Source organism: Pseudophryne corroboree, chromosome 2 (genome assembly GCF_028390025.1).
Source record: "Pseudophryne corroboree isolate aPseCor3 chromosome 2, aPseCor3.hap2, whole genome shotgun sequence".
NCBI classification, from domain to species: Eukaryota; Metazoa; Chordata; class Amphibia; order Anura; family Myobatrachidae; genus Pseudophryne; species Pseudophryne corroboree.
Window position 1 is genome coordinate 788057096 of NC_086445.1, and position 22616 is coordinate 788079711.

The following is a 22616-nucleotide window of genomic DNA, read 5'->3' on the forward strand; positions in this document are numbered from 1 at the left end:
AATACCAGGTATATTTTTAACTTATCCTGCAGAAATAGTTTCTAGCATGCAAACAACCTAATTATTGATAGACCATAATTACTGCGTTCCGGATCTGTATAGGCCATATAACAAGTCTATGTGACAAGATCAGCAATAGATATATTATTCCATATGATACATACCTTGGAAACTGACCTCTGCTGTCATGTGTATAGTTTCTGAGACTTAGCCAAAAGATAGGACAAGCAAACTTGTCATTTAGTAGAGAATGGGGAGCTATCTTTCATATATATGTTAATTTTAATTATAATTTTCAGTGTAAAATATGCAACATATAGGCCTCTATGCAGGGGACTTAAACACCAGACCTCAAACACTTAACATGTGAGTCTTTGCTACTTTGTACTAGCATTGCAATTTCAACTACTGGTTTATACAGAGTTGGAATTACAGGTTGAGTATCCCTTATCCAAAATGCTTGGGACCAGAAGTATTTTGGATATCGGATTATTCTGTATTTTGGAATAATTGCATACCATAATGAGATATCATGGCGATGAGAACCAAGTCTAAGCACAGAATGCATATACTGTATGTTTCATTTACACCTTATACACACAGCCTGAAGGTAATTTTAGCCAATATTTTTAATAACTTTGTGTATTAAACAAAGTTTGTGTATATTGAGCCATCAGAAAACAAAGGTTTCACTATCTCACTCTCACTCAAAAAATTCCGTATTTCGGAATATTCCGTATTTTGGAATATTTGGATATGGGATACTCAACCTGTACTAGCTTTTCTGTATTTTAGCAAAAAGCTCATGTGTTAAAGGTGCTATATGAAGTCTGGAGTTTGAGCCAATACAGACAACTGAAGGTAATTATTAACTCAGTACAAACACACACTAGATAATTATGAAAAGTCCATTTGTTAACTATCTGACTAGGGTACATGTAGTTTGGAGTTTGAATCCACTGCAGGATGAGCTGTGAAATGTGTATTTTAATACTGAGGAATGATGTACCCATATCTACTGTTTTCATTTTCATTATATTTGCATTGTAAAAGTACAGAGGATTACAGACAACTAAATGGGAGGAGACAGGGAAAGAAAGGGGGGAGTACATATTCATTGTTAAACTGTCTCCTCTAAATGTGTAGATCTGTCTTTGGCTCAGATGGTGTTGGACATTCACACAAATGCTTAGCGCAAAAGATGCTAATTTGTACTACATATGATCACAATAAAAAAAAGCACTTGGACCTTCTAATACTTGGAGAGCCTAAATGGAGAATGGAAGGAGCATGCATAGGCAGATGGAGTACATTAAACACATGCTTATGTAACTGTGACTGAGGCAGGCTGCACGGATATGCAGATATATTGTCAGTATCTCACATGTACCATTTGTGAGTACCTAAGAGCTAATGAAAATACAGGCGGATGATAAATTCCTCCAGCACTACCTGACCTCTTCTACAGGGCTTTATTTGTGCATATATTATATGATTTTGTTTATGTGTTTTAAACTGCAGGTGGGGCAGATGTAACATGTGCAGAGAGATTTAGACTTGAGTGGGGTGTGGTCAAACTAAAATTTAAATTGCAGTGTAAAAATAAAGCAGCCAGTATTCACCATGCACAAAAACAATATAACCCACCCAAATCTAAATATCTCTGCACATGTTACATCTGCCCCCCCCCCCCCCCTTCCCTGCAGAGCAACATGGTTTTACCCATTACCCATTTAGTTTGCTAACAAAACCTTAAGAACCCCCATTGTCTCTGGGAGGACTCCACAAAAAATTACAGAAGTCTAATTCCTGTGGCAGTGGAAAGAAAGACTTGGGTAATTTTTAAATGTAATTTAGTTTATTTTAGGCAAAGTACTCCAGTTTCTGGAAAAAAAAATCCCAAAAAAGACCCTTAGCTAGCAAACACAAAGTCCGAAATGTCACAGATATATGCAGATATGCCAACAGCGTGACGTCACACGCAGCTGCTAAAAAAAAAAATGCTCCCACCACGCCTCCGCAATGTCAAAACGCTGCCCCTGAGCACCCGTCACTATCAATCACCTTATAGCCGCATCCTTCCAGGATGATGCGCATGTGCAAACCCCCTGAATGCCGCCGCTGCGTGCAAACGCGCAGGCTGCGTCCACGTATGAATGACCCCCATGTGTGGCCATGAAAACCTCACTCCATGAAGGTCCCAAAGAACAGTTCTTGTGCTGAAGCTGCACCCAGAGGCAGCCTGAAACTTGGCAGAAAGTGTTGCAACAGAGTATATACACCCTTCAATATTTGATGGTCCTGCTCTGTGAGCTTGTGTAACTTACTGTTGCATGGATAAGCTGTTGTTGTGTCTAGACATTTCCACTTACACTTGATTGGGATAGCTCTTGCACAGTAGATATATAATGAACTGTCTCGTTGGAAAGGTGGCATCCTTGGACAGTGTCATACTGACAGTCACGGAGCTCTTTTGTATGATCTTACTGCTAATGTTTGACTATGGAGATTGCGCGGCTGTATACTTCTGTTTATGTACCTGTTAGTAATGAATGTGGCTAAAATGGGCAAAGACAAAATTCGAAGAAGTGGACACACATTTTTGACCGTGTGGTATATGTGTGTGTGTGTGTGTGTGTGTGTATACCTATCTATCTTTCTCTAACGTCCTAGTGGATGCTGGGGACTCCGTCAGGACCATGGGGAATAGCGGCTCCGCAGGAGACAGGGCACAAAAGCAAGCTTTTAGGATCACATGGTGTGTACTGGCTCCTCCCCCTATGACCCTCCTCCAAGCCTCAGTTAGGTTTTTGTGCCCGGCCGAGAAGGGTGCAATCTAGGTGGCTCTCTTAAAGAGTTACTTAGAAAAAGTTTTTAGGTTCTTTATTTTCAGTGAGTCCTGCTGGCAACAGGCTCACTGCATCGAGGGACTTAGGGGAGAGATTTTCAACTCACCTGCGTGCAGGATGGATTGGATTCTTAGGCTACTGGACATAGCTCCAGAGGGAGTCGGAACACAGGGCTCGCCCTGGGGTTCGTCCCGGAGCCGCGCCGCCGACCCCCCTTGCAGACGCTGAAGATGAAGAGGTCCGGAACCAGGCGGCAGAAGACTCTCAGTCTTCATCAGGTAGCGCACAGCACTGCAGCTGTGCGCCATTGTTGTCAGCACACTTCACACAGCGGTCACGGAGGGTGCAGGGCGCTGGGGGGGGGGGCGCCCTGGGCAGCAATGTATAATACCTGTATGGCGAAAAATACATCACATATAGCCCTTGAGGCTATATGGATGTATTTAACCCCTGCCAGATATCTAAAACTCCGGAGAAGAAGCCCGCCGAAAAGCGGGCGGGGCCTATTCTCCTCAGCACACAGCGCCATTTTCCCTCACAGAAAGGCTGGTGGGAAGGCTCCCATGCTCTCCCCTGCACTGCACTACAGAAACAGGGTTAAAACAGAGAGGGGGGGCACTGATTTGGCGATATGTATATATATTAAAATGCTATAAGGGAGGAACACTTATATAAAGGTTGTCCCTATATAATTATAGCGCTTTGGTGTGTGCTGGCAAACTCTCCCTCTGTCTCCCCAAAGGGCTAGTGGGTCCTGTCCTCTATCAGAGCATTCCCTATGTGTGTGCTGTATGTCGGTACGTGTGTGTCGACATGTATGAGGAAAATATTGGTGAGGAGGCGGAGCAAATTGCCTGTAATGGTGATGTCACTCTCTAGGGAGTCGACACCGGAATGGATGGCTTATTTATGGAAATTACGTGACAATGTCAACACGCTGCAAGCCGGTTGACGACATGAGAGGGCCGGCGAACAAATTAGTATCTGTCCAGGCGTCTCAAACACCGTCAGGAGCTGTAAAATGCCCATTTACCTCAGTCGGTCGACACAGACCCAGACACGGACACTGATTTCAGTGTCGACGGTGAAGAAACAAACGTATTTTCTTTTAGGGCCACACGTTAAGGGCAATGAAGGAGGTGTTACATATTTCTGATACTCCAAGTACCACAAAAAAGGGTATTATGTGTGAGGTGAAAAAACTACCTGTAGTTTTTCCTGAATCAGATAAATTAAATGAAGTGTGTGATGATGCGTGGGTTTCCCCCGATAGAAAATTATTGGCGGTATACCCTTTCCCGCCAGAAGTTAAGGCGCGGTGGGAAACACCCCTCAGGGTGGATAAGGCGCTCACACGCTTATCAGAACAAGTGGCGGTACCATCTACGGATAGGGCCGTACTTAAGGAGCCAGCTGATAGGAGGCTGAAAAATATCCTAAAAAGTATACACACACATGCTGGTGTTATACTGCGACCAGCGATCGCCTCAGCCTGGATGTGCAGAGCTGAGGTGGCTTGGTCGGATTCCCTGACTAAAAATATTGATACCTTTGACAGGGACAGTATTTTATTGACTATAGAGCATTTAAAGGATGCATTTCTATATATGCGAGATGCGCAGAGGGATATTTGCACTCTGGCATCAAGAGTAAATGCGATGTCCATATCTGCAAGAAGATGTTTATGGACACGACAGTGGTCAGGTGATGCAGATTCCAAACGGCACAAAGATGTATTGCCGTATAAAGGGGAGGAGTTATTTGGGGTCGGTCCATGGGACCTGGTGGCCAGGGCAACTGCTGGAAAATCCACCGTTTTTTACCCTAAGTCACATCTCTGCAGAAAAAGACACCGTCTTTTCAGCCTCAGTCCTTTCGTCCCTATAAGAGTCATATCTGCCCAGGGATAGAGGAAAGGGAAGAAGACTGCAGCAGGCAGCCCATTCCCAGGAACAGAAGCCCTCCACCGCTTCTACCAAGTTCTCAGCATGACGCTGGGACCGTACAGGACCCCTGGATCCTACAAGTAGTATCCAAGGGGTACAGATTGGAATGTCGAGAGGTTTCCCCCCTCGCAGGTTCCTGTAGTCTGCTGTACCAATGTCTCCCTCCGACAGGGAGGCAGTATTGAAAACAATTCACAAGCTGTATTCCCAGCAGGTGATAATAAATTTACCCCTCCGACAACAAGGAAAGGGGTATTACTCCACACTATATGGTGGTACTGAAGGCTAGGTGAGACCTATTCTAAATCTGAAAAATTTGAACACTTACAAGGGTTCAAATCCAGATGGAGTCACTCAGAGCAGTGATAGCAAAGAACAAGGGGACTATATGGTGTCCCGGGACATCAGGGATGCTTACCTCCATGTCCCAAAATTTGCCTTTTCTCACCAAGGGTACCTCAGGTTCGTGGTACAGAACTGTCACTATCAGTTTCAAGACGATGCCGTTGGATTGTCCAAGGCACCCCGGGTCCTTACCAAGGTAATGACCGAAAGGAGGATTCGTCTTCAAAGAAAATGGACGACCTCCTGATAAGAACAAGGTCCAGAGAACAGTTGGAGGTCGGAGTAGCACTATCTCAAGTAGTTCTACGACAGCACGGGTGGATTCTAAATATTCCAAAACCGCAGTTGTTCCGACGACACGTCTGCTGGTCCTAGGGATGATTCTGGACACAGTCCAGGAAAAGGTGTTTCTCCCAGAGGAGAAAGCCAGGGAGTTATCCGAGCTAATCGGGATCCTCCTAAAACCAGGAAAAGTGTCAGTGCATCATTGCACAAGAGTCCTGGTAAAAATGGTGGCTTATTACGAAGCGCTTCCATTCGGCAGATTTCACGCAAGAACTCTTCAGTGGGATCTGCTGGACAAATGGTCCGGATCGCATCTTCAGATGCATCAGCGGATAACCCTATATCCAAGGACAAGGGTGTCTCTCCTGTGGTGATTACAGAGTGCTCATCTTCTAGAGGGCCGCAGATTCGGCATTCAGGATTGGATGCTCGTGACCACGGAGGCCAGCCTGAGAGGCTGGGGAGCAGTCACACAAGGAGTGTGATCAAGTCTGGAGAATTCTCTCCACATAAATATACTGGAGCTAAGAGCAAATTTATAATGCTCTAAGCTTAGCAAGACCTCTGCTTCAAGGTCAGCCGGTATTGATCCAGTGGGATAACATCACGGCAGTCGCCCACGTAAACAGAAAGGGCGGAACAAGAAGCAGGAGGGCAGTGGCAAAACTGCAAGGATTTTTCGCTAGGCGGAAAATCATGTGATAGCACTGTCAGCAGTGTTCATTCCGGGAGTGGACGACTGGGAAGCAGACTTCCTCAGCAGGCACGACCTCCACCCGGGAGAGTGGGAACTTCATCGGGAAGTTTTCCGCATGATTGTGAACCGTTGAGAAAGACCAAAGGTGGACATGATGGCGTCCCGCCCGAACAAAAAAATGGGACAGGTATTGCGCCAGGTCACGAGACCTTCAGGCGATAGCTGTGGACGTCCTGGTAACACCGTGGGTGTAACAGTCGGTGTATGTGTTCCCTTCTCTGCTTCTCATAACCAAGGTATTGAGAATTACAAGACATAGAGGAGTAAGAACTATACTCGTGGCTCCGGATTGGCCAAGAGGGACTTGGTAACCGGAACTTCAAGAGATGCTCACAGAGGACTAATGGCCTCGGGAGCTAAGAAGGGATTTGCTTTCAGCAAGTACCATGTCTGTTCCAAGAGGAACCGTGGCATCGGCCTTTAAGAAAGGACCTGCTCCAGCAGGGACCTTGTCTGTTCCAAGACTTACCGCGACTGCGTTTGACGGCATGGCGGTTTGAATGCCGGATCCTAAGGGAAAAGGCATTCCGGAAGAGGTCATACCTACCCTGGTCAAAGCCAGGAAGGAGGTGACCGCACAACGTTATCACCACATGTGGTAAAAATATGTTGCGTGGGTGAGGCCAGGAGGGCCCCACGAAAAAATTTCAACTAGGTCGATTTCTGCACTTCCTGCAAACAGGAGTGTCTATGAGCCTCAAATTGGGGTCCATTAAGGTTCAAGTTTCGGCCCTATAGATTTTCTTCCAGAAAGAATTGGCTTCAGTTCCTGAAGTCCAGACGTTTGTCAAGGGAGTATTGCATATACAGCCCTTGTGTGCCTCCAGTGGCACCGTGGGATCTCAACGTAGTGTTGGGATTCCTCAAATCATATTGGTTTGAACCACTCAAATCTGTGGATTTGAAATATCTCACATGGAAAGTGACCATGCTGTTGGCCCTGGCCTGGGCCAGGCGATTGTTAAAATTGGCGGCTTTGTCTTACAAAAGCCCATATTTGATTTTCCATTCGGACAGGGCAGAACTGCGGACTCGTCCCCAGTTTCTTCCTAAGGTGGTGTCAGCGTTTCGCCTGAAACAACCTATTGTGGTGCCTGCGGCTACTAGGGACTTGGAGGACTCCAGGTTGCTAGACGTTGTCAGGGCCCTGAAAATATATATATATATAATTCCAGGACGGCTGGAGTCAGAAAGTCTGACTTGCTGTTTATATTGTAGGCACCCAAAAAGCTGGGTGCTCCTGCTTCTAAGCAGACTATTGCTCGTTGGATTTGTAGTACAATTCAGCTTGCACATTCTGTGGCAGGCCTGCCACAGCCAAAATCTGTAAATGCCCATTCCACAAGGAAGGTGGGCTCATCTTGGGCGGCTGCCCGAGGGGTCTCGGCTTTACAACTTTGCCGAGCAGCTACTTGGTCAGGGGCAAACACGTTTGCTAAATTCTACAAATTTGATACCCTGGCTGAGGAGGACCTGGAGTTCTCTCATTCGGTGCTGCAGAGTCATCCGCACTCTCCCGCCCGTTTGGGAGCTTTGGTATAATCCCCATGGTCCTGACGGAGTCCCCAGCATCCACTAGGACGTTAGAGAAAATAAGATTTTACTTACCGATAAATCTATTTCTCATAGTCCGTAGTGGATGCTGGGCGCCCATCCCAAGTGCGGATTGTCTGCATTACTTGTACATAGTTATTGTTACAAAAAATCGGGTTATTATTGTTGTGAGCCATCTTTTTTAGAGGCTACTTCGAGATGAGCGCCTGAAATTTTTCGGGTTTTGTGTTTTGGTTTTGGGTTCGGTTCCGCGGCCGTGTTTTGGGTTCGAACGCGTTTTGGCAAAACCTCACCGAATTTTTTTTGTCGGATTCGGGTGTGTTTTGGATTCGGGTGTTTTTTTCAAAAAACACTAAAAAACAGCTTAAATCATAGAATTTGGGGGTCATTTTGATCCCAAAGTATTATTAACCTCAAAAACCATAATTTACACTCATTTTCAGTCTATTCTGAATACCTCACACCTCACAATATTATTTTTAGTCCTAAAATTTGCACCGAGGTCGCTGTGTGAGTAAGATAAGCGACCCTAGTGGCCGACACAAACACCGGGCCCATCTAGGAGTGGCACTGCAGTGTCACGCAGGATGTCCCTTCCAAAAAACCCTCCCCAAACAGCACATGACGCAAAGAAAAAAAGAGGAGCAATGAGGTAGCTGTGTGAGTAAGATTAGCGACCCTAGTGGCCGACACAAACACCGGGCCCATCTAGGAGTGGCACTGCAGTGTCACGCAGGATGTCCCTTCCAAAAAACCCTCCCCAAACAGCACATGACGCAAAGAAAAAAAGAGGCGCAATGAGGTAGCTGACTGTGTGAGTAAGATTAGCGACCCTAGTGGCCGACACAAACACCGGGCCCATCTAGGAGTGGCACTGCAGTGTCACGCAGGATGTCCCTTCCAAAAAACCCTCCCCAATCAGCACATGATGCAAAGAAAAAGAAAAGAAAAAAGAGGTGCAAGATGGAATTGTCCTTGGGCCCTCCCACCCACCCTTATGTTGTATAAACAAAACAGGACATGCACACTTTAACCAACCCATCATTTCAGTGACAGGGTCTGCCACACGACTGTGACTGATATGACGGGTTGGTTTGGACCCCCCCCAAAAAAGAAGCAATTAATCTCTCCTTGCACAAACTGGCTCTACAGAGGCAAGATGTCCACCTCATCTTCACCCTCCGATATATCACCGTGTACATCCCCCTCCTCACAGATTATCAATTCGTCCCCACTGGAATCCACCATCTCAGCTCCCTGTGTACTTTGTGGAGGCAATTGCTGCTGGTCAATGTCTCCGCGGAGGAATTGATTATAATTCATTTTAATGAACATCATCTTCTCCACATTTTCTGGATGTAACCTCGTACGCCGATTGCTGACAAGGTGAGCGGCGGCACTAAACACTCTTTCGGAGTACACACTTGTGGGAGGGCAACTTAGGTAGAATAAAGCCAGTTTGTGCAAGGGCCTCCAAATTGCCTCTTTTTCCTGCCAGTATAAGTACGGACTGTGTGACGTGCCTACTTGGATGCGGTCACTCATATAATCCTCCACCATTCTATCAATGTTGAGAGAATCATATGCAGTATGACGACATGTCCGTAATCGTTGTCAGGTCCTTCAGTCCGGACCAGATGTCAGCATCAGCAGTCGCTCCAGACTGCCCTGCATCACCGCCAGCGGGTGGGCTCGGAATTCTGAGCCTTTTCCTCGCACCCCCAGCTGCGGGAGAATGTGAAGGAGGAGATGTTGACAGGTCGCGTTCCGCTTGACTTGACAATTTTGTCACCAGCAGGTCTTTCAACCCCAGCAGACCTGTGTCTGCCGGAAAGAGAGATCCAAGGTAGGCTTTAAATCTAGGATCGAGCACGGTGGCCAAAATGTAGTGCTCTGATTTCAACAGATTGACCACCCGTGAATCCTTGTTAAGCGAATTAAGGGCTGCATCCACAAGTCCCACATGCCTAGCGGAATCGCTCCCTTTTAGCTCCTTCTTCAATGCCTCCAGCTTCTTCTGCAAAAGCCTGATGAGGGGAATGACCTGACTCAGGCTGGCAGTGTCTGAACTGACTTCACGTGTGGCAAGTTCAAAGGGCATCAGAACCTTGCACAACGTTGAAATCATTCTCCACTGCACTTGAGACAGGTGCATTCCACCTACTATATCGTGCTCAATTGTATAGGCTTGAATGGCCTTTTGCTGCTCCTCCAACCTCTGAAGCATATAGAGGGTTGAATTCCACCTCGTTACCACTTCTTGCTTCAGATGATGGCAGGGCAGGTTCAGTAGTTTTTGGTGGTGCTCCAGTTTTCTGTACGTGGTGCCTGTACGCCGAAAGTGTCCCGCAATTCTTCTGGCCACCGACAGCATCTCTTGCACGCCCCTGTCGTTTTTTAAAAAATTCTGCACCACCAAATTCAAGGTATGTGCAAAACATGGGACGTGCTGGAATTGGCCCAGATTTAATGCACACACAATATTGCTGGCGTTGTCCGATGCCACAAATCCACAGGAGAGTCCAATTGGGGTAAGCCATTCCGCGATGATCTTCCTCAGTTGCCGTAAGAGGTTTTCAGCTGTGTGCGTATTCTGGAAAGCGGTGATACAAAGCGTAGCCTGCCTAGGAAAGAGTTGGCGTTTGCGAGATGCTGCTACTGGTGCCGCCGCTGCTGTTCTTGCGGCGGGAGTCCATACATCTACCCAGTGGGCTGTCACAGTCATATAGTCCTGACCCTGCCCTGCTCCACTTGTCCACATGTCCGTGGTTAAGTGGACATTGGGTACAGCTGCATTTTTTAGGACACTGGTGACTCTTTTTCTGAGGTCTGTGTACATTTTCGGTATCGCCTGCCTAGAGAAATGGAACCTAGATGGTATTTGGTACCGGGGACACAGTACCTCCAACAAGTCTCTAGTTGGCTCTGCAGTAATGATGGATACCGGAACCACGTTTCTCACCACCCAGGATGCCAAGGCCTCAGTTATCCGCTTTGCAGTAGGATGACTGCTGTGATATTTCATCTTCCTCGCAAAGGACTGTTGAACAGTCAATTGCTTACTGGAAGTAGTACAAGTGGGCTTACGACTTCCCCTCTGGGATGACCATCGACTCCCAGCGGCAACAACAGCAGCGCCAGCAGCAGTAGGCGTTACACGCAAGGATGCATCAGAGGAATCCCAGGCAGGAGAGGACTCGTCAGAATTGCCAGTGACATGGCCTGCAGGACTATTGGCATTCCTGGGGAAGGAGGAAATTGACACTGAGGGAGTTGGTGGGGTGGTTTGCGTGAGCTTGGTTACAAGAGGAAGGGATTTACTGGTCAGTGGACTGCTTCCGCTGTCACCCAAAGTTTTTGAACTTGTCACTGACTTATTATGAATGCGCTGCAGGTGACGTATAAGGGAGGATGTTCCGAGGTGGTTAACGTCCTTACCCCTACTTATTACAGCTTGACAAAGGGAACACACGGCTTGACACCTGTTGTCCGCATTTCTGGTGAAATACCTCCACACCGAAGAGCTGATTTTTTTGGTATTTTCACCTGGCATGTCAACGGCCATATTCCTCCCACGGACAACAGGTGTCTCCCCAGGTGCCTGAATTAAACAAACCACCTCACCATCAGAATCCTCCTGGTCAATTTCCTCCCCAGCGCCAGCAACACCCATATCCTCCTCATCCTGGTGTACTTCAACACTGACATCTTCAATCTGACTATCAGGAACTGGACTGCGGGTGCTCCTTCCAGCACTTGCAGGGGGCGTGCAAATGGTGGAAGGCGCATGCTCTTCACGTCCAGTGTTGGGAAGGTCAGGCATCGCAACCGACACAATTGGACTCTCCTTGTGGATTTGGGATTTCGAAGAATGCACAGTTCTTTGCTGTGCTGCTTTTGCCAGCTTGAGTCTTTTCATTTTTCTAGCGAGAGGCTGAGTGCTTCCATCCTCATGTGAAGCTGAACCACTAGCCATGAACATAGGCCAGGGCCTCCGCCGTTCCTTGCCACTCCGTGTGGTAAATGGCATATTGGCAAGTTTACGCTTCTCCTCCGACAATTTTATTTTAGGTTTTGGAGTCCTTTTTTTACTGATATTTGGTGTTTTGGATTTGACATGCTCTGTACTATGACATTGGGCATCGGCCTTGGCAGACGACGTTGCTGGCATTTCATCGTCTCGGCCATGACTAGTGGCAGCAGCTTCAGCACGAGGTGGAAGTGGATCTTGATCTTTCCCTAATTTTGGAACCTCAACATTTTTGTTCTCCATATTTTAATAGGCACAACTAAAAGGCACCTCAGGTAAACAATGGAGATGGATGGATTGGATACTAGTATACAATTATGGACGGGCTGCCGAGTGCCGACACAGAGGTAGCCACAGCCGTGAACTACCGCACTGTACTGTGTCTGCTGCTAATATATAGACTGGTTGATAAAGAGATAGTATACTCGTAACTAGTATGTATGTATAAAGAAAGAAAAAAAAACCACGGTTAGGTGGTATATACAATTATGGACGGGCTGCCGAGTGCCGACACAGAGGTAGCCACAGCCGTGAACTACCGCACTGTACTGTGTCTGCTGCTAATATATAGACTGGTTGATAAAGAGATAGTATACTCGTAACTAGTATGTATGTATAAAGAAAGAAAAAAAAACCACGGTTAGGTGGTATATACAATTATGGACGGGCTGTCGAGTGCCGACACAGAGGTAGCCACAGCCGTGAACTACCGCACTGTACTGTGTCTGCTGCTAATATATAGACTGGTTGATAAAGAGATAGTATACTCGTAACTAGTATGTATGTATAAAGAAAGAAAAAAAAACCACGGTTAGGTGGTATATACAATTATGGACGGGCTGCCGAGTGCCGACACAGAGGTAGCCACAGCCGTGAACTACCGCACTGTACTGTGTCTGCTGCTAATATATAGACTGGTTGATAAAGAGATAGTATACTCGTAACTAGTATGTATGTATAAAGAAAGAAAAAAAAACCACGGTTAGGTGGTATATACAATTATGGACGGGCTGCCGAGTGCCGACACAGAGGTAGCCACAGCCGTGAACTACCGCACTGTACTGTGTCTGCTGCTAATATAGACTGGTTGATAAAGAGATAGTATACTCGTAACTAGTATGTATGTATAAAGAAAGAAAAGAAAACCACGGTTAGGTGGTATATACAATTATGGACGGGCTGCCGAGTGCCGACACAGAGGTAGCCACAGCCGTGAACTACCGCACTGTACTGTGTCTGCTGCTAATATATAGACTGGTTGATAAAGAGATAGTATACTCGTAACTAGTATGTATGTATAAAGAAAGAAAAAAACCCACGGTTAGGTGGTATATACAATTATGGACGGGCTGCCGAGTGCCGACACAGAGGTAGCCACAGCCGTGAACTACCGCACTGTACTGTGTCTGCTGCTAATATATAGACTGGTTGATAAAGAGATAGTATACTCGTAACTAGTATGTATGTATAAAGAAAGAAAAAAAAAACCACGGTTAGGTGGTATATACAATTATGGACGGGCTGCCGAGTGCCGACACAGAGGTAGCCACAGCCGTGAACTACCGCACTGTACTGTGTCTGCTGCTAATATATAGACTGGTTGATAAAGAGATAGTATACTCGTAACTAGTATGTATGTATAAAGAAAGAAAAAAAAACCACGGTTAGGTGGTATATACAATTATGGACGGGCTGCCGAGTGCCGACACAGAGGTAGCCACAGCCGTGAACTACCGCACTGTACTGTCTGCTGCTAATATATAGACTGGTTGATAAAGAGATAGTATACTCGTAACTAGTATGTATGTATAAAGAAAGAAAAAAAAACCACGGTTAGGTGGTATATACAATTATGGACGGGCTGCCGAGTGCCGACACAGAGGTAGCCACAGCCGTGAACTACCGCACTGTACTGTGTCTGCTGCTAATATAGACTGGTTGATAAAGAGATAGTATACTCGTAACTAGTATGTATGTATAAAGAAAGAAAAAAAAACCACGGTTAGGTGGTATATACAATTATGGACGGGCTGCCGAGTGCCGACACAGAGGTAGCCACAGCCGTGAACTACCGCACTGTACTGTGTCTGCTGCTAATATATAGACTGGTTGATAAAGAGATAGTATACTCGTAACTAGTATGTATGTATAAAGAAAGAAAAAAAAACCACGGTTAGGTGGTATATACAATTATGGACGGGCTGCCGAGTGCCGACACAGAGGTAGCCACAGCCGTGAACTACCGCACTGTACTGTGTCTGCTGCTAATATAGACTGGTTGATAAAGAGATAGTATACTACTAATATTATATATACTGGTGGTCAGGTCACTGGTCACTAGTCACACTGGCAGTGGCACTCCTGCAGCAAAAGTGTGCACTGTTTAATTTTAATATAATATTATGTACTCCTGGCTCCTGCTATAACCTATAACTGGCACTGCAGTAGTGCTCCCCAGTCTCCCCCACAATTATAAGCTGTGTGAGCTGAGCAGTCAGACAGATATATATAATATTATATATAGATAATAGATGATGCAGCACACTGGCCTGAGCCTGAGCAGTGCACACAGATATGGTATGTGACTGACTGAGTCACTGTGTGTATCGCTTTTTTCAGGCAGAGAACGGATATATTAAATAAACTGCACTGTGTGTCTGGTGGTCACTCACTATATAATATATTATGTACTCCTGGCTCCTGCTATAACCTATAACTGGCACTGCAGTAGTGCTCCCCAGTCTCCCCCACAATTATAAGCTGTGTGAGCTGAGCAGTCAGACAGATATATATAATATTATATATAGATAATAGATGATGCAGCACACTGGCCTGAGCCTGAGCAGTGCACACAGATATGGTATGTGACTGAGTCACTGTGTGCTGTGTATCGCTTTTTTCAGGCAGAGAACGGATTATAAATAAAACTGGTGGTCACTATCAGCAAAACTCTGCACTGTACTGAGTACTCCTAATGCTCCCCAAAATTAGTAAATCAAGTGTCTCTCTAATCTATTCTAAACGGAGAGGACGCCAGCCACGTCCTCTCCCTATCAATCTCAATGCACGTGTGAAAATGGCGGCGACGCGCGGCTCCTTATATAGAATCCGAGTCTCGCGATAGAATCCGAGCCTCGCGAGAATCCGACAGCGTCATGATGACGTTCGGGCGCGCTCGGGTTAACCGAGCAAGGCGGGAAGATCCGAGTCGCTCGGACCCGTGAAAAAAAACATGAAGTTCTGGCGGGTTCGGATTCAGAGAAACCGAACCCGCTCATCTCTAATTGTTATCATACTGTTAACTGGGTTCAAATCACAAGTTGTACGGTGTGATTGGTGTGGCTGGTATGAGTCTTACCCGGGATTCAAGATCCTTCCTTATTGTGTACGCTCGTCCGGGCACAGTACCTAACTGAGGCTTGGAGGAGGGTCATAGGGGGAGGAGCCAGTACACACCATGTGATCCTAAAAGCTTGCTTTTGTGCCCTGTCTCCTGCGGAGCCGCTATTCCCCATGGTCCTGACGGAGTCCCCAGCATCCACTACGGACTATGAGAAATAGATTTATCGGTAAGTAAAATCTTATTATCTATCTATCTTTATGTATATATATATATATATATATATATATATATCTTACTCCCTTTAGTGCAACTAGTACAACTAAGCATTAGCATAAAAAAAATGCCACAATTCCTGCCCAATGGCAATAAATTTGCATTATTACACCAAGGGTAAAACTGGAGTTACATATATCCAAGGATGGATGTCACAAAAGTAGGGTTTCAATAGTTGAAATGACAAAAGACTGAATTAGTACTAAGTATATGTAGTAGCTACCTAAATGGAAGGTCTTCATTACATTTCATGGCCTCAAAATGACAGAAAAAAGCCCATTACTATAGATACGTTCCCTTCACCAATAGTCTCAGGACCATTGGAGCTCAGTTTCAGGTCCCACAGGTGTCTGAACGCTAAATAAGTGTAAATATTTGAAAATAAAGGTACATAAGATAAAAAATAAGAATTTACTTACCGATAATTCTATTTCTCATAGTCCGTAGTGGATGCTGGGGACTCCGTAAGGACCATGGGGAATAGCGGCTCCGCAGGAGACTGGGCACATCTAAAGAAAGCTTTAGGACTATCTGGTGTGCACTGGCTCCTCCCCCTATGACCCTCCTCCAAGCCTCAGTTAGGATACTGTGCCCGGACGAGCGTACACAATAAGGAAGGATTTTGAATCCCGGGTAAGACTCATACCAGCCACACCAATCACACCGTACAACTCGTGATCTGAACCCAGTTAACAGTATGACAACGTAGGAGCCTCTGAACAGACGGCTCACAACAATAATAACCCGATTTTTGTAACAATAACTATGTACAAGTATTGCAGACAATCCGCACTTGAGATGGGCGCCCAGCATCCGCTACGGACTATGAGAAATAGAATTATCGGTAAGTAAATTCTTATTTTCTCTAACGTCCTAAGTGGATGCTGGAGACTCCGTAAGGACCATGGGGATTATACCAAAGCTCCGAAACGGGCGGGAGAGTGCGGATGACTCTGCAGCACCAATTGAGAGAACTCCAGGTCCTCCTCAGCCAGGATATCAATTTTGTAGAATTTTACAAACGTATTTGCTCCTGACCAAGTAGCTGCTCGGCAAAGTTGTAAAGCCGAGACCCCTCGGGCAGCCGCCCAAGATGAGCCCACCTTCCTTGTGGAGTGGGCATTTACAGATTTTTGGCTGTGGCAGGCCTGCCACAGAATGTGCAAGCTGAATTGTACTACAAATCCAACGAGCAATAGTCTGCTTAGAAGCAGGAGCACCCAGCTTGTTGGGTGCATACAGGATAAACAGTGAGTCAGATTTCCTGACTCCAGCCGTCCTGGAAACATATATTTTCAGGGCACTGACAACGTCTAGCAACTTGGAGGCCTCCAAGTCCCTAGTAGCCGCAGGCACCACCAATAGGTTGGTTCAGGTGAAACGCTGAAACCACCTTGGGGAGAAACTGAGGACGAGTCCTCAATTCCGCCCTGTCCGAATGGAAAATCAGATAAGGGCTTTTTCAGGATAAAGCCGCCAATTCTGACACGTGCCTGGCCCAGGCCAGGGCCAACAGCATGACCACTTTCCACGTGAGATATTTTAACTCCACAGATTTAAGTGGTTCAAACCAATGTGACTTTTGGAACCCAAAACTACATTGAGATCCCAAAGTGCCACTGGAGGCACAAAAGGAGGCTGTATATGCAGTACCCCTTTTACAAACGTCTGAACTTCAGGGACTGAAGCTAGTTCTTTTTGGAAGAAAATTGACAGGGCCGAAATTTGAACCTTAATGGACCCCAATTTCAGGCCCATAGACACTCCTGTTTGCAGGAAATGTAGGAATCGACCCAGTTGAATTTCCTCCGTCGGGCCTTACTGGCCTCGCACCACGCAACATATTTTCGCCAATTGCGGTGATAATGTTTTTGCGGTTACATCCTTCCTGGCTTTGATCAGGATAGGGATGACTTCATCCGGAATGCCTTTTTTCCTTCAGGATCCGGCGTTCAACCGCCATGCCGTCAAACGCAGCCGCAGTAAGTCTTGGAACAGACAGGGTCCTTGCTGGAGCAGGTCCCTTCTTAGAGGTAGAGGCCACGGATCCTCCGTGAGCATCTCTTGAAGTTCCGGTTACCAAGTCCTTCTTGGCCAATCCGGAACCACGAATATAGTGCTTACTCCTCTCCATCTTATCAATCTCAGTACCTTGGGTATGAGAGGCAGAGGAGGGAACACATACCCTGACTGGTACACCCACGGTGTTACCAGAGCGTCTACAGCTTATTGCCTGAGGGTCCCTGGACCTGGCGCAATACCTGTCGAGTTTTTAATCATGTGGAAGACTTCTGGGTGAAGTCCCCACTCTCCCGGGTGGAGGTCGTGCTGAGGAAGTCTGCTTCCCAGTTGTCCACTCCCGGAATGAATACTGCTGACAGTGCTATCACATGATTTTCCGCCCAGCGAAGAATCCTTGCAGCTTCTGCCATTGCCCTCCTGCTTCTTGTGCCACCCTGTCTGTTTACGTGGGTGACTGCCGTGATGTTGTCCGACTGGATCAACACCGGCTGACCTTGAAGCAGAGGTCTTGCTAAGCTTAGAGCATTGTAAATGTCCCTTAGCTTCAGGATATTTATGTGAAGTGATGTCTCCAGGCTTGACCATAAGCCCTGGATATTCCTTCCCTGTGTGACTGCTCCCCAGCCTCGCAGGCTGGCATCCGTGGTCACCCGGACCCAGTCCTGAATGCCTAATCTGCGGCCCTCTAGAAGATGAGCACTCTGCAACCACCACAGGAGGGACACCCTTGTCCTTGGTGACAGGGTTATCCGCTGATGCATCTGAAGATGCGACCCGGACCATTTGTCCAGCAGGTCCCACTGGAAAGTTCTTGCGTGGAATCTGCCGAATGGGATTGCTTCGTAGGAAGCCACCATTTTACCCAGAACCCTTGTGCATTGATGCACTGAGACTTGGCTCGGTTTTAGGAGGTTCCTGACTAGCTCGGATAACTCCCTGGCTTTCTCCTCCGGGAGAAACACCTTTTTCTGGACTGTGTCCAGGATCATCCCTAGGAACAGAAGACACGTCGTCGGAACCAGGTGCGATTTTGGAATATTGAGAATCCAATCGTGCTGCCGCCACACTACCTGAGATAGTGCTACACCGACCTCCAACTGTTCCCTGGATCTTACCCTTATCAGGGAATTGTCCAAGTAAGGGAAACTAAAATTCACTTCCTTCGAAGGAATATCATCATTTCGGCCATTACCTTGGTAAAGACCCGGGGTGCCGTGTACCATCCATACGGCAGCGTCTGAACGGATAGTGACAGTTCTGTACCATAAACCTGAGGTACCCTTGGTGAGAAGGGTAAATTTTGACATGAAGGTAAGCATCCTTGATGTCCCGAGACATCATGTAGTCCCCTTCTTCCAGGTTCGCAACCACTGCTCTGAGTGACTCAATCTTGAATTTGAACCTCTGTACGTAAGTGTTCAAAGATTTTAGATTTAGAATCGGTCTCACCGAGCCGTCCGGCTTCGGTACCACAACAGTGTGGAATAATACCCCGTTCCTTGCAGGAGGGGTATCTTGATTATCACCTACTGGGAATACAGCTTGTGAATGGCTTCCAAAACTGTCTCCCTGTCAGAAGGAGACATCGGTAAAGCCGACTTTAGGAAACGGCGAGGGGGAGACGTCTCGAATTCTAATTTGTACCCTTGAGATATCACCTGAAGGATCCAGGGGTCTACTTGCGAGTGAAACCACTGCGCGCTGAAATTCATTGAGACGGGCCCCCCACCGTGCCTGATTCTGTTTGTAAAGCCCCAGCGTATACTGGAGGGCTTGGCAGAGGCGGGAGAGGGTTTCTGTTCCTGGGAACTGGCTGATTTCTGCAGCCTTTTTCCTCTCCCTCTGTCACGGGGCAGAAATGAGGAACCTTTTGCCCGCTTGTCCACAAAAAGACTGCGCCTGATAATACTGCGTCTTCTCATGTTGAGAGGCGACCTGGGGTACAAACGTGGAATTCCCAGCTGTTGCCGTGGCCACCAGGTCTGAAAGACCGACCCCAAATAACTCCTCCCTTAATAAAGCAATACTTCCAAATGCCGTTTGGAATACGCATCACCTGACCACTGACGTGTCCATAACCCTCTACTGGTAGAAATGGACAACGCGCTTAGACTTGATGCCAGTCGGCAAATATTCCGCTGTGCATCACGCATATATAGAAATGCATCTTTTAAATGCTCTATAGGCAAAAATATACTGTCCCTATCTAGGGTATCAATATTTTCAGTCAGGGAATCCGACCACGCCAACCCAGCACTGCACATCCAGGCTGAGGCGATTGCTGGTCGCAGTATAACACCAGTATGTGTGTAAATACCTTTTAGGATACCCTCCTGCTTTCTATCAGCAGGATCCTTAAGGGCGGCCATCTCAGGCGAAGGTAGAGCCCTTACAAGCGCGTGAGCGCTTTATCCACCCTAGGGGGTGTTTCCCAACGTGCCCTAACCTCTGGCGGGAAAGGATATAATGCCAATAACATTTTAGAAATTATCAGTTGTTATCGGGGGAAACCCACGCATCATCACACACCTCATTTAATTTCTCAGATTCAGGAAAACTACAGGTAGTTTTTCCTCACCGAACATAATACCCCTTTTTTGGTGGTACTCGTATTATCAGAAATGTGTAAAACATTTTTCATTGCCTCAATCATGTAACGTGTGGCCCTACTGGAAGTCACATTCGTCTCTTCACCGTCGACACTGGAGTCAGTATCCGTGTCGGCGTCTATATCTGCCATCTGAGGTAACGGGCGCGTTAGAGCCCCTGACGGCCTATGAGACGTCTGGACAGGCACAAGCTGAGTAGCCGGCTGTCTCATGTCAACCACTGTCTTTTATACAGAGCTGACACTGTCACGTAATTCCTTCCAACAGTTCATCCACTCAGGTGTCGACCCCCTAGGGGGTGACATCACTATTACAGGCAATCTGCTCCGTCTCCACATCATTTTTCTCCTCATACATGTCGACACAAAAGTACCGACATACAGCACACACACAGGGAATGCTCTGATAGAGGACAGGACCCCACTAGCCCTTTGGGGAGACAGAGGGAGAGTTTGCCAGCACACACCAGAGCGCTATATAAATACAGGGATAACCTTATATAAGTGTTTTTCCCCTTATAGCTGCTGTATAGTTAATACTGCGCCTAATTAGTGCCCCCCTCTCTTTTTTAACCCTTTCTGTAGTGTAGTGACTGCAGGGGAGAGCCAGGGAGCTTCCCTCCAACGGAGCTGTGAGGGAAAATGGCGCCAGTGTGCTGAGGAGATAGGCTCCGCCCCTTTTTCGCGGACTTTTCTCCTGCTTTTTTATGGATTCTGGCAGGGGTTAAATGCATCCATATAGCCCAGGAGCTATATGTGATGCATTTTTTGCCATCCAAGGTGTTTTTATTGCGTCTCAGGGCGCCCCCCCCCCAGCGCCCTGCACCCTCAGTGACCGAAGTGTGAAGTGTGCTGAGAGCAATGGCGCACAGCTGCAGTGCTGTGCGCTACCTTGTTGAAGACAGGACGTCTTCTGCCGCCGATTTTCCGGACCTCTTCTGCCTTCTGGCTCTGTAAGGGGGCCGGCGGCGCGGCTCTGGGACCCATCCAAGCTGGGCCTGTGATCGTCCCTCTGGAGCTTATGTCCAGTAGCCTAAGAAGCCCAATCCACTCTGCACGCAGGTGAGTTCGCTTCTTCTCCCCTTAGTCCCTCGATGCAGTGAGCCTGTTGCCAGCAGGTCTCACTGAAAATAAAAAACCTAAACTAAAACTTTCACTAAGAAGCTCAGGAGAGCCCCTAGTGTGCACCCTTCTCGTTCGGGCACAGAGATCTAACTGAGGCTTGGAGGAGGGTCATAGGGGGAGGAGCCAGTGCACACCAGATAGTCCTAAAGCTTTCTTTAGATGTGCCCAGTCTCCTGCGGAGCCGCTATTCCCCATGGTCCTTACGGAGTCCCCAGCATCCACTTAGGACGTTAGAGAAAGTGTAGGATTCATTTAGAATCTATTTTGCCCCTTCATGTTTAAGTTCACTATAGAAATGGATTTCTAAGCATTAATTAAAAGCTTCTCACACTAAAATCTAACCATGAATAAAAAAAATAAAAAAAGTGTAATTGAATAGCATTGGTGTTACTAATGGTAAAAGATTTTGCTGAATGACAATCATTTCCTCTTCATACACACCTAGACACGTGTATAGTTTGTATAGGGCATTTGCATTAAGTGTGCTTTATAAATGAGGCCTACTGCATGGACAGGTGGAGTCAGTCATACACAGAGACTCGGCCAGTGATGTTGAAGCAGCTCAACAAACTGCAGCCTCTGCTTTATGCCCTGCATCCAATCCCATTGTGAAAAACTTTCACATGCCCTGGTTATCTATGGACTGCCCCCTCCTTCCAGTAGAGGTCATTTCACCATGTGTCAGATTCTTCATGCAATCAAATTAACAGGGTAAAGGGGGTAATTCTGAGTTGATCGCAGCAGCAAGTTTGTTAGCAATTGGGCATAACCATGTGCACTGCAGGGGGGGGGGGGCAGATATAACATTTGCATAGAGAGTTAGATTTGGGTGGGTTATTTTGTTTCTGTGCAGGGTAAATACTGGCTGCTTTATTTTTACACTGCAATTTAGATTTCAGTTTGAATACACCCCACCCAAATCTAACTCTCTCTGCACATGTTATATCTGCCCCCCCTGCAGTGCACATGGGCCCTCATTCCGAGTTGTTCGGTTGCAAGCTGCTTTTAGCAGCATTGCACACGCTAAGCCGCCGCCTACTGGGAGTGAATCTTAGCTTAGCAAAATTGCGAACGAAAGATTCTCAAAATTGCGAATATAAATTTCTAAGCAGTTTCTGAGTAGCTTGACACTTAGTCTGCCACTGCGATCAGTTCAGTCAGTTTCGTTCCTGGTTTGACGTCACAAACACACCCAGCGTTCGCCCAGACACTCCCCCGTTTCTCCAGCCACTCCCGCGTTTTTCCCAGAAACGGCAGCGTTTTTTCACACACTCCCAGAAAACGGCCAGTTTCCGCCCAGAAACACCCACTTCCTGTCAATCACACAACGATCACCAGAACGAAGAAAAAACATCGTAATGCCGTGAGTAAAATACCAAACTTCTTAGCAAATTTACTTGGCGCAGTCGCAGTGCGAACATTGCGCATGCGCAGTTTGCGGAAAATCGCTGCGATGCGATGAAAAAGAACGAGCGAACA

The 22616-nt window shown here is 46.8% G+C and overlaps 1 protein-coding gene across 9 annotated transcripts in view; it reads right to left on the reverse strand.

The window, feature by feature from the left end:
- MID1 (midline 1) overlaps window positions 1-22616 on the reverse strand; it is a 717600-nt gene that overhangs the window by 110583 nt on the left and 584401 nt on the right. The window lies entirely within an intron of this gene.